The sequence below is a fragment of the Canis aureus genome, chromosome 6 (genome assembly GCF_053574225.1).
Source record: "Canis aureus isolate CA01 chromosome 6, VMU_Caureus_v.1.0, whole genome shotgun sequence".
NCBI lineage: Eukaryota > Metazoa > Chordata > Mammalia > Carnivora > Canidae > Canis > Canis aureus.
In genome coordinates this window covers 54,854,559-54,868,386 of record NC_135616.1, presented here as the reverse complement: position 1 = coordinate 54,868,386, position 13,828 = coordinate 54,854,559, and the positions used below count along the sequence as shown (strand labels likewise).

The 13,828-nt window shown below is 38.2% G+C and overlaps 1 pseudogene; it reads right to left on the bottom strand.

Moving 5' to 3' along the window:
• Positions 1-11,146: 11,146 nt before the first annotated feature.
• Positions 11,147-12,800, bottom strand: LOC144315207 (serine/threonine-protein kinase 38 pseudogene; annotated as a pseudogene).
• Positions 12,801-13,828: the final 1,028 nt, after the last annotated feature.

The following is a 13,828-nucleotide window of genomic DNA, read 5'->3' as shown; positions in this document are numbered from 1 at the left end:
GCTAAAGATTTAATTGGTAAAGGAATAGCAATCCCTCCTATTAGTCAGAATGGAGGCACATTTGGTCAATCTTGTGGTCACTTTTGGACAATACTCTCATTTTCATCTGTATTCAGACATGATTGTGGAGTGGTATTGTTTTTGCCTTGCCCCACTGTGGTTGCACAGTGGCCTCGTCAAATGTTAGAGTTCCATGAAATTGTTTCTGTTCAATAAGAGAACACCAAGTCCTTGCCATGAGTACAAGGCCACCCTGCCACAACACCAGGGTCTAACTGATAGAGCCAAGCTTGCTCCTGACTATTAGGGGCTGCTTTGCTTTAAATCCTAATCCTGCAGCATAGACTCCACTCCTACCCTTCCTCCCACCTTTCACTTAAAACTGTCCTGTTTCCCATTTCCTCTAGAAAATGCACTCTTTCAAAGTGGGATAAATAGAATTAATATCCATTAACATTAACAAGAGTTAAAATTTTGTCCTAGGGGGTTGGAAGGGCGTCCATACTTCATCATAACAGGGACTTTTTGGAGATAAAAGCTGACTCCAGATAAGCCATTAACAGTGAGACTGCTAAGCTGTAAAAGAGAATACATTTAAGACTTCTCTCATTAAATCAAAGAGGCAACTGACTGCTGCCAACACAGAGAGCTGCACCTGAATTTCATCCCCACAGTTGAACTTTAAGGTTAACCAACTCCGTGAAGTTCATTCATGTTGCCCCACTGTTGATTTTGTCAGGCCATCCACAGCCTGGCAGTCTCTCACACACAATCTCCTCTCTTTTGGCTGACCTCTCTCTGCTAGTTTTTAAATGAAGATGTTATTTTTGAATTCACACTAGATCTTGACCTGCCAACCCTAATGAGTTGACTTTAGAATGATAATGAAAAAAATAATAAAATTTAAAATTAAAAATAAAAAAAAATGATAATGAATGTGCTGAATAGGCCACCCTTCTTGTTCTCCTTTCAGCTACTCTGTAGGCTGAGTAGAACGTTGGTCTTGTGAATTCTCTTCATAATGTTCTGCTGCCACCTAGTGAAAATTCATAACTAAACAAGCCCCTAGAGTTGTCACTGACTCCACTTCCACACACTCTCAGACCAACCCGTGGAAGCAGACACTCACTGTTGTCAGTCCAAAACACCCTGCAGGCATCGCATCCAATGCTCCTGGAGAAGACCTGTCCACTAGGGTTTCCAAGGCAAACGCTTTCCCTTCCTTTCTCTTAAGCCCCAGTATTGTAAGAGGAAACTTGACTGAGAAGAATCTAGTCCAAACTGAGACCAGAAAGGAAATAAGAGCAAAAAGAGTCTGGACCTGTGAAGGGGACACAGTCAGCCCTCCAGGACAAGCAAAGCTAGAATTCCTAGGGATACCTTGTTGTCTCTTCACAGTTTTGTTTTTGGTCTTAGGAAATAAAAGTTATGGTAACATTCATATTTTTAAAAAAGAAAAGAAAAGACACCAATATTCATTTATTGATCTCTGCTTACATTAGGCCAGATATTTTATTTAATCTTCAAAATAGTTCTTTGAGATTACATATTAACATCTCCACTTTACAGATAATGTAATTAATTATCTTGTGCCCAAAGTCACCTCACTAGTTAGAGGAAGAGCTTGGACTAAACCTCAAAGAGTCTGGCTTCAGAATCTGCCCTTTAACTGCTATATTTTTCTGACTCTTTCTTTGCTACCTGGAACACTGATCCCTGATGAGAAAAAAGGGGAAGGAAAGAACCTTCCTGTCTCCTCCTTGACCTGCATCCTGTGACTCTCCATCACTCATTTCTTGGCACCTTAGCATCCTTGGACCAGATTCCCAGCTTCCATGGCCTCTAAGAACATAGAATTCCATTTTGTGTGTGTGTGTGTGATCCAGATATGTAAGGAATAAGGAATCAACAAGAAAAACACAAAATCCAAATTCTTCTGCAGTTCTAAATAAAAAGAAATAATAAGTAATTATTAAAATCTGGATGTAGTTATGTCCGTAGAATATGATGCAACCTGCAAGTTAAATAAACAATATATTTAAAAAGAAAATTACTTTCAAAAACCAAAGTAACTTCTGAATGATGTTTTGTGTGCACAGATGAATCATTAGGGTCATCAAAAAGCCCACACTGGTGTATCTGAGACATATGAGGACACACCAGGAAAGGAGTGCTAGCATCCCAGCTATTTCCCCTAAGTGGCCAGCCTGGTGGTTCCTACCAAGAGGAAGTGTATGGGAGACATCACTGGTCAGAAGGGCTGGGAAGTGTTGCTCTGAAAGATATTCCCAGGGGAATACATAGAACAGGGAATTTGGAAAGAAAGAATTATCTAGAAGGTCATAGGTCTGGAAGTCAGCCATGGCAGAGACCAGGAAAGAAACCCATAGATGTCTCTGGAATAAAGGTCATGAATGACTGCCCAAGGGCCTAATGTAGCCCACAGATGGGTCTTGATTGGATTACTCAGTGCTTTCTAGCTTATGAGTCAGTGGTAGCATTTTAAAAATCAGAAAATTTCACATAAATTTGGATTTCCAGCTTGTCTTCAAGAATTGGAAGATCTAGTAAATACGGAGCCCACATTCCTACATAGTAACAAGTTGATTCATGCAGGTCCTTCAGAGTACCATGTCTGGCATGGTTCCCATCCAGCCAAGGCACTCGTGAGCTTCTCTCTGGTACCCTAGAAGTATTGAGTCCTTGGCTGCTGATCCAGCAGTGGCTGCCCAGGGTCCTGGGACAGGCTGCTCCATCACAAAGGAAAGAATATACTATAGCTAAAAACTGCCAGCCTACTTAGCACCCAGCCCACAAACAGGGGCATGACCACAGGAATTAGAAACAACTCTAGGACTATGGTCCTTCTCTCTATTTAAGAACTCCCATAATTTGATCCTAACTTAGCTTCCCAACATAATTTCCCATTATTTCCTTCATATAGCCTACATTGCAGCCACACCTCAGTATTTACTACCCTCTGAATATTATTCCTAGATTTGTACCATTTGGAATGCCTCCTAACTACTTCCAGCTACTACATGTGTCCAATCTATACCCATCCTTTGAGGTCCAGCTCAAACTTTGCTTCTGTGAAGCCAATTTCTATAGTCATAACTAATCCCTCCCTCCTGTCTCACTGTAGTATTAGTTTACATGCCTGCTGTAGGATTACCATTACTGATTTATATACCATTAATCTATCATTTCTGTCCACTTGTGAGTTCCTGAAAGGTAGAAATTGCATCTTATTATCTTTGTGCATCACCCCCTCTTCACTCCCACTCCTTATAGTTCCTAATGAAGTATCCTACCAAGAGTAGACTGGCAATGATTATTGAATATATTTTTAAAAAATCAAATAAGTGGTGTATATATACAATGGAATATTACTCAACCATTAAAAAGTTGAGATCTTGCCATTTGCAACAGCATGGAAGGACTGAGAGAGTATTATGTTAAATGAAGTAAGTCAGAGAGAGAAAGACAAATATCATATGAATTCAAAAATGGAACCTAAAACACAAAACAGAAACAAACGAAAAAACAGAAACTGACCATAAACACAGAGAACAAACTGGTGGTTGCCAGAGGGTTGGGGGCTGGAAAGATAAGCACAGTGGGTGAAGGTGAGTGCGCAGCATAGTTTTACAGTTATGGAATGAATGAATAAGTCACAAGAATAAAGGTACAACATAGGGAATATAGCCAATGGTAGTGTAATAGCATTGTATGGTGATGGTAGCTACACTTGTGGTGAGCACAGCATAACATATACAGTGGTTGAATCACTATTTGTACACCATGAAACTAATATAACATGGCCATCACCTATACTTCAATTAAAAAAAAATCGATGAAAAAAAAAAATCGATGAGTGGGCATTGACTTCTACTGCCATCTAGTGAACATAATGTAGCATTATGCCTAAAGATATTGCCAAGAGGTGGGAATCACAAACATTCTAAATTCATCCATCTATTTTCTTTCTTTCCTTCATTTCTTCTTCCTTCCCTTCTTTTCCTCCTTCTTTTCTATCATTTTCTTCCTTCTCCCTTCTTTTTTTCTCCCTTCTTTTTTATTCATTTATCCTTTCACTCAACAAATAATTTCTGATCATCATCTGGGTGACAGAGGCAATGAGCAATTAAGAATCATTACAGATATGAACAGGAGCTTGGGAAGATGGCGGAATAGGAGGATATTAAACTCACCCTATCCTGTGTTTACAACTAGATATCATTCATATCTGTGTGAATAAGCTGGAGAGCAATCCTACGACTGGCTTTGAATAACACATTGGTTCAGGTGGATCTAACAGATGTATTCAAAACATTCCATCCTAAGACAGCAGAATGCACATTCTTTTTCAAGTGCACATGGAATTTTCTTCAGAACAGATCACATATTAGGCCACAAAACAAGTATCAACAAATTTAAAAATAGTGAAGCATACCATGCATCTTTTCTGACCACAATGCTATGAAATTAGAAATCAGCCACAAGATAAAAACTGGAAAGCACACAAATACATGGAGGTTCAGTAACATGCTGCTAAACAATGAGTTGGGGTCAAACAAAAAAATCAAAGACAAAGTTGAAAAATACATGGAGACAAATGAAAATAAAAATACCACAGTCTAAAATCTTTGGGATACAACAAAAGCAATTCTAAGAGGGAAGTTTATAGCAATATAGGCTTGCTGCAAGAAGAAAAAAAATTCCAAATAAGTAGCTTAATCTTACAATTAAAAGAGCTAGGAAAAGAACCATAAGCAAAATCCAAAGCCAGTAGAAGGAAGGAAATAATAAAGATTAGACCAGAAATAAACAAAATAGAAACTTAAAAAAACCAATAGAACAGGAACAATGAAACCAGGAGCCAGGTCTTTGAAAACATCAACAAAATTGATAAACCTTTAACCTTGAGAGAAAGGACTCAAATAGATAAAATCAGAAATGAAAGGGAAGAAATACAAAAGATTGTAAGATATTATTATGAAAAACTATATGTCAACAAATTGGAAAACCTAGAAAAAATGGATACATTCCTAGAAACATATAATAACCTACCAAAACTGAAAGAGGAAGAAATAGAAAATTTGAACAGATGGATTAACTGTAGTGAAATTGGATCAGCACTCCAAAAACTCCCAGCAAACAGAAGTTTGGAGCTAGACAGCTTCACAGGTTAAATTCTACCAAACATTTAAAGAAGAGTTGATACCTATTTTCAAACTATTTTAAAAAAATAGAAGAGGAAGTAAAAGTTCCTAATTCTTTCTCTGAAGCTGGGATTACCCTGATGCCAAAACCAGATAAAGACACTACAAAAAAAGAGAACTACAGGCTAATGTTTCTGATGAATGGATGCAAAAATTCTCAACAAAATATGAGCAAATCAATCCAATGATACATTAAAAAATCATTCACCATGATCAAGTGGAATTTACTCCTGGGATGCAAAGGTGGTCCAATCTTTGCAAGTCAACCAGTGTGATACATCACATCAATAAAAGTAGGGATAAAAAACTACATGATCATTTCAATAGATGCAGGAAGAAGTATCTGACATAGTACAACATCCATGTAGGATAAAAACCCTCAACAAAATATAATTAGAGAGAACATATCCCAACATAATAAAGGCCATATATGAAAAACCCAAATCTAACCTCATACTCAGTGAAGAAAAAACTGAGAGAATTTCCCCTAAGGTCAGGAACAATACAGGGATGTCCACTCAACATTATTATTTAACATAACTAGAAATCCAAGCTACAGCAATCAGACAAGAAAAAGGAATAAAGGCATCTAAATTGGTAAGGAAGAAGTAAAACTTTCACTATTTGCAGATAACATGATAGTACAGATAGAAAACCCTTAAAACCCCACCAAAAACTACTAGACCTAATAAATGAATTTAGTAAAGTTTCAGGACAAAGTCAATGCATAGAAATCTGTTTTTTATATACTAATTTTAATATACTAATAATGAAGCAACAGAAAGAGAAATTAAGAAAATAATCTCATTTACAATTGCACCAAAGATAATAAAATACCTAGGAAAAAATTTAATCAAGGAGGTAAAAGACTGAAAACTATAAAATACTGGTGAAAGATATTGAAAGTGACACAAAGAAGTGGAAAGATATTTCATGTTCATGGATTGGAAGACAAATACTGTTAAAATGTCCATACTACACAAAGCAATCTACAGATTTAATGCAATCCCTATTAAAATACCAACAACATTTTTCATAGAACTAGAATAAACAATCCTAAAATTTCCATGGAACCACATAAGACCCTGAATAACCATAATAACCTTGAAAAAGAAAAACGGGGCACCTGAGTGGCTCAGTGGTTGAGCGTCTGCCTTCAGCTCAGGTCGTGATCCCAGGGTCCTGAGATCAAGTCCCACATCAGGCTCCCCATAGGGAGCCTGCCTCTCCCTCTGCCTATGTCTCTGCCTCTCCCTGTGTCTCTCAAAATAAATAAATAAAATATTTTTAGAAAAAGAAAAACAAAGCAGGAGATATCACAATCCCAGATTTCTAATTATACTACAAGACTGTAGTAATCAAAACAGTATAACATTGCCACAAAAATAGGCACATAGATCAATGGAATAGAAAGTACAGAAACAAACCCATGTCTATATGGTCAATTAATCTTTGACAAAGGAGGAAAGAATATGCAATGGGAAAAAGACCACCTCTTCAACAATTGGTGTTGGGAAAACTAAAGAGATGCATACAAAAGAATGAAACTGGACCACTGGCTTACATCATACAAAAAGATAAATCTAAAATAAATTGAGGACCTAAATGTGAGATCTATAAACTATAAAAATCATAGAAAACAGAACAAGCAGTAATTTCTCCAACATCAAATGCAGCAATTTTTTTCTAGATATGTCTCCTGAAGAAGGGAAATAAAAGCAAAAGCAAACTATTGGGACTACATCAAAATAAAAAGCTTCTGCACAGCAAAGAAAGCAATCAACAAAACTAAAAGACAACCTACTGAATGAGAGAAGATATTTGCCAGGGACCTCTCTGATAAAAGGTTAATGTCCAAAATATATAAAGAACTTATACAACTCAACACTCAAAAAAACAGATAATCCAATTAAGAATGGGCAGAACACATGAACAGACATTTCTCCAAAGAGGACATCCAGATAGCTAACTGACACATGAAAAGGTGTTCTTCATCACTTGTCTTCAGGGAAATGCAAATCAAAACTACAATGAGATATCACTTCACAACTGTCAGAATGGCTAAAATAAAAAATACAAGAAGCAACAAGAGTTGGAAAGGATATGGAGAAATAGAAACCTTCATTTTCTGTTGGTGGGAATGTAAACTGGTGCAGCCACTGTGGAAAACCTATGAAGGTTCCCACAAAAAGTTAAAAATGGAACTACCCTATGATTCAATAATCACACTACTTGGTATCTATCCAAAAAATACAAAAAACACTACATCAAAGGGATACATGCATCCCTATGTTTATAGCAGTGATCTTTACAATAGTCAAATTATGGAAGTAGCCCAAATATCCATTGATAGATAAACAGATAAAGAAGTGGTGATATATATCATTAAATTTTATATATAATTTAATATATATTATATATTAATTAATATATAATAATTAATATTATATAATTATATATAATGGACTATTACTCAGCCATAAAAAATAATGAAATTTTGCCATTTGCATCAACATGGAGGGAACTAGAGCATACAATGCTGAGAGCAAAATAAGTCAGAGAAAGACAAATATCATATGATTTCACTCATATGTGGAATTCAAGAAACAAAACAAACAAGCAAAGAAAAAGAAAAAAAAAAAAGAGAAAGAAAGAAAAACCAAAACATAGACTCTTAACTACAGAAAACATAGGGGAAGTGGGTAGGGAGATGGGTGAAATAGGTGATGAGGATTAAAGAGTACATTTATGATGAACCCTGAGTGAGGTACACAATTGTTGGATTACTATGTTGTACACCTGAAACTACTGTAATACTGTATGTTAACTACATAAAAACTTAATAAAATACAATACAAATGTGAATAGATATAGAGGACTCCCATAGCCAGCCACAATGGAATAAGCCCATTGCAACCTATATCTCCCACTGATTACCTAAAAACTGCAGACAACTACATAAAAGCAGCTATCTGACAACTTTGAAAAGTTAAAAAAGTAAACAGATTAAGGAGGAAAAACTAAAAAAAAATTTAACTTAATTTAAAAAGGAAGAAAAACTAAATTCGAAAAACCCATACAAGGGAGAGTTTCTTTGGTACTTTTATTCTTTTGTTTTCCCTCTCTGACCCAAGGATTTTTTTTCTATTTTTCTTTCCAGTTCTGCACACAGGGTACCCCAAATCATGAACCTGCAACTTGGGTATCACATTGCAAGGGTGGTCCCAGCACCTAAAACTTGGAGGAAAAACAAAAAAAACAAACATATTTTTGGCCAGGAGAACTGGAAAATGGAATTTTGTGACTCAGAAAGAACGGAAGAATCACTTTTCTTTTTTCCCTTTCTCTTTTTTCTTACCACTTTGTCTTGTGGGTTGCCCCAGTTATAAAGAATTGCATGGAATGTGTGCTAAATAAGATCACTGTCAACCCAGAATTCTTTGGCTAGCAAAAATCTATCAAGAACTAGGGTGAGGGGTGCCTGGGTGGCTCAGATGGTTAAGCATCTGCCTTCAGTTCAGGTTGTGATCTCAGGGTCCTGAGATCAAGCCCTGCATCGGGATTCCTTGCTAAAAAGGGAATCTGCATCTCCTTCTCCTGATTTGTGCTTGCTTACTCTGTCTCTCTCTTTCTCTTTCTCAAGTAGGTAAATAAAATCTTTTTTAAAAAAAGAATTATCGTAAAAGAAGAACATTTAAGATAAAGAAAAGCTAAGGCAACTCATTCAGCAAAATTGCTCTAAGAAAAGTGCTAAGGGAAGTTTTCCAGGTAAGCTGAAAATGATACAAGAGAGAGACTTGGAACTTCAGGACTTGAGGAAAAAACAGCAATATAATTAAGAAATGATAATGGATAAATATAGTAGTTTATTTTTCCTCAGATTTATTCAAGTAGGTATGACTATTAAAATAAAATTGTAGGGGATCCCTGGGTGGTTCAGTGGTTTAGCGCCTGCCTTTGGCCCAGGGTGTGATCCTTGAGTCCCGAGATCAAGTCCCACATCAGGCTCCCTGCATGGAGCCTGCTTCTCCCTCTGCCTGTATCTCTGCCTATCTCTCTGTGTCTCTAATGAATAAATAAATAAAATCTTTAAAAAAAAAAAAGGAAAAAAAAAGAAAAAAAATTTTTTTCACACTGTTTCACACAGTTTATTCAGAAGTTTAAAATATGGGCATCTTCCCCTAAAACAAATCATCCCCTGCCAGTCCCCACACACAGACTATCACCACTCCTGCTAACTTCTCTTTACCGTGCTTACCAAACATACTTGCAAAACACCCTGGGATCAAAACCTCAGCTATTTGGTAATACAATGAAATGACAAAGTTACACAAAAGAATCTCATTTACTTCCTTTTCACTAGCAGACCATGAGTGAAAGATTAAAGGGCAAATATTACCTTCAACCCTTCAACCAAAGTTAATGCTTCCCTATTATTCTCTTTTTCCTTCCTCTAAGACATTGAAACTCAAAGCAGTTTCATTTACTACTGTAACTCTGATATCCCATTTTTCTTTTAGGAATGGCTAAGCCAGGACATACTTTCCTTTCAAGTCGATCTTAACCTCAAGACTGGCAGAAAGCAGATTCCCAGTTGTCGCTTGGCCATGACGCTTTGCCATAGGCAAAATTACCACAGAGGTGCAAATCATACTTTCAGAGTCATCAAAAATCTTAAAATAATGCATTTGTATGGAACCTCCACATTTTTCTGATGCCACAAAATTCCTCTTAAGGTGGTGGCAGGTGTGAAAGAAAAGGCACTTTGTGCTAAAATTCAGAGGGTCTCTCGGGAGAGTGCCACAGCAGAGAGGCCCGGTCAGCCTGAGCAGCAGGCTGCCCTTTAAGTTGGAGAGAAGCAGCCCCCCTGCCCTGCCCTGGAAGGCATCTGCAAAGGAAAAATCAGTTATCATGATTCCAAGGCAAAATGGTTACTTAAATTGGAGAGGACAAATACAAATATCAGAGAGAGAGAGACCAAACACAGTTGCACCAAGGACTGAGGAGGAGCGAGCTTTACAGGGCCCTGTAGGCCAGCTTTCGCCTTCTACTGGGCTGGCTCCTTCACTTCAGAGGAGGTTCCAGAGACGGAGCAGAAACAGCACCTTGGCCAAGAGGGTTCCAGGCCTCCTGCCTCTGCCTGGACTTTCCCTGCTGTGTTCCCAGGAACAAACTGAGTTCCTGCTGACAGCACTTGTGGCTACTGCTGGTCCGCAACAACATCCATCTTAAGGATTTTTAGATCCAGCCATGAAGGGACAGTAAGGGTTTTCCACATGATCTGGGACTCCTTAGCAAAGCCCAGTGGCTTCTGGGTCTTCTGAGAGCGACTATGGATCACGCTAGGATCCCCCACCAACACTCAGAAAAGCAGCATGAGTGTTTTAGATGGACAGGAGACAAATCAGTAGACTGAGGGTCTTTATCCCAGTACCATAAATAAAGTGCACCATGAATGGAGGCTGTGGGGAGCCACTCACCAGAGGCCGAGGTATGGGAGACACTACCCTCACCACACGCTCAGAGGATGGTGGGTCATTTCCTTCAGCCAGAACGCTGGCTGCTGAGGCTTTCATTATTGCTTTATTTCCTTAGTACTACTGAACTTTTAGCTGTAAAGGAGAAATACTTGGTGGGCTTGGCAGAAAGCAGGTCTGTCACAAAAATCACAGAAATTGGCTGATACTCAGTTAAGTGTATGTTACAATCTTAATAATGTTTGATGATGGCTGTTTTTTTTTTTCTCCTTCATTCTGATGAACTTAGGAAAACGAGTTTTTTAAAGAACTCTATCAAATTGGCTCATGAGGCTTCTGAAGAAGTGGTACAGCTGTTTATGGACGACGTAGTAGAAATGGTTGTCTTTGTTCTGCAGGTTTCCAGATGCTTTATGGAAGAGAATCCACTTACTGTCACATTTCAGGAGAGTTTACCATGACATACTGGCGGGTTCCATAAACTTCTTGGAAACTCTTTTCAAAGAGCGTGTGAGAGGAAAACCGTAACGTTGTACAAAGAGCTCTGCTCCATTTAGGATTCTATTTTGAGGACACTATTTAGCTGCTTTCATGTAGGAAGGTATTGCCCCCCGAGCTGTCAGGCCCTCAAAGCACTTGTATGTGTAATTGATGAAGACCCAGTCTTTGTTCTTGTAGTCAGTCTCAGGGTGATTACTTGTAGCCATTACTAGTTGGCTTAAGAATATCAGATTCTGGAAATTCATCCAAGTTTGAGGTATCATCAATGCTTTTGATTTCAATAATATTGCAGCAGGTCTCTCTCTGATATGTTCCCAGTCAACATCTTCAAAAAAAGAATTACTTTTGATTTCCTCAACTCCAGGGGCTCCAATTCTATGTTCCCACTCAGAGCAGAATCTCAAAATAAGGTCCTTGGCTTTCTCAGAGATAGGAACTTCTGGAGGAAAAGTCAGAGTTTCTTTCTAGTTCATCACCTTCTTATAGGTCTCTTGGGGGTTCTCAGAACAGAAAGGTGGGTACCCGATGAGCATCTCATACATGATCACCCCAAGCGACCACCAATCACAGAGCTTGTTGTACCCGGTCTTCATGAACACCTCAGGAGCAATGTAGTCCGGAGTGCCTACTGTGGAGAAGGCTAGCTGACATCTATTTCTTTTCCAGGTTTCTGCTTTCCTTTTGGAATTCATGTTCTGGAAAGTGAAATCACTGGGGAGGCTGTGGTTCAGATTCCTATAAAATTCTGTCCTATGTGCTTTCTTCAGTCCTGTGCAAAGGCCGAAGTCAGAAAGCTTCACGTGGCCCTTGCTGTCCAGGAGAAGGTTGTCTGGCTTGGTGTCTCTGTGGATGAATCCAAGTTGGTGAATGGAGTCTATGGCTAATACTGTTTCTGCTATATAAAACTGAGTCTGTCAGGGTATCTTTTTTCATTAATGGGGTCATCATGTCCCCTCCAGGCAGGAACTCCATGATTCGGTAGAGGTTTAGCTTATCCTGAAAACTATAGAACATTTTCACAACCCACACACTGTCTGCCTCCCCTAGAATGTCACCTTTCCCACGAATGTGGCCAACCTGCTCTTTTTCAAGCATATCTGCTTTATGGAGTATTTTCATTGCATACACATGCCCTGTATCTTTCTTCTGAACAAGCCGCACCTCACCAAATACCCCTCTGCCTATCACTTTTAAGGACTCAAAATCTTCCAATCCAAGTCTTGTTCTCTTCAATCGAAGAAACTCTGTTTCCTTCCGAGCATGTGTGGATCTCCTCAGTGCTTCTCTTCATCCTTTAGGCCTCCTTCTTCCATCACTTTTTCTAACTTCTTTTGTCTCATTTCTCGTTCTTCATGTTGAGCGATAAGGTTGCTATAAAAATTCTCCAGTGTCACTTTGGTCATGGTCACTCTTTCCTTTGTGTGATTACTCATGGAGGAACAAGGTGTTGAGCCTGTCATTGCCATGGCAGAGCCCCGGGGAAGAAGGGCTGGGGGCAGCGGACCGCCGCGGACTCCGCCCGGCCAGCGACCTATCCCACCCGCAGACACGCGAAGCCCCCGCGGCAGCCCCCCACTGACCAGCCAAGACTAGGGGACGTGCAAGGGGCTCCGAGGCTGGGGAAGAAAAGAAAATTGTAACACTGATGGAATTTTTTAATGCATGTAAGCGCAATACATATGACAATTTTAATATAAAGGGAAGAGGAAGATAAAGTAATTTTAATTACTTGATTAAAACTTAAACTCTCACTTTAGGTGGTAAAATACTATAAGTAAACTGTAAAAGGTTAGGTATGTATATTATAATTCCTAGAACAGTCACTAAAACATACAGAGATAAAAAGTCAAGAGATAAATTAAGACATACTATAAACATATTGCAATAATCTAAAACATGGCAGAAAATGGCAAATAGAGGAATCAAAACCAGAGAGAGGAAAATCTAAAATAAATAATTAAAGAGTAGAACCAAACCCAACCATATCAATAGTTCCATTAAAAGTAAGTGGTCTCAATTATACCAACTAAAAGACAAAAATTGTCAGGTTGGAAAACAAAAAGACTCAACTATATGCTATCTACAAGAAATTCACTTTACATATAATCATATTTAAGTTAATGTAAAAAATGGAAAATGAAAAACCATGAAATCACACTAACCAAAGGAAACTGAGAATGGCTATATTGATATCAAAGTAGATGTCAGAACAAGGAATATTACCAGGAAGAAAGAGGGGTCAGAACACTAAGAACACACAACAATCCAGATAATGTATGTAATAAACAACACAGCTTCAAAATACATGAAGTAAAAACTAATAGAACTAAAAGAAAAAAATGTACAAATCCACAGTTATACTTGGAGGCATCAAACATCTCTCAGTAATCAATAGAATAGTAGAAAATCAGTATGGACTAACAAGACTTGAACAATATCATCAATCAGGTTGACCTAAGTAATATTTATAAAGTATTTCACTCAAAAACAGGAGAAAATATATTCTTTTCAAGTGCACATGAAGCATTCACCAAGGTAGATCAGAAGTCAACAAACTATCACCTGGAGGCTAAGTTCAGCCCAGCAGCAGTTAAGTCTTATTGGAACACATCTATGCCTATTTGG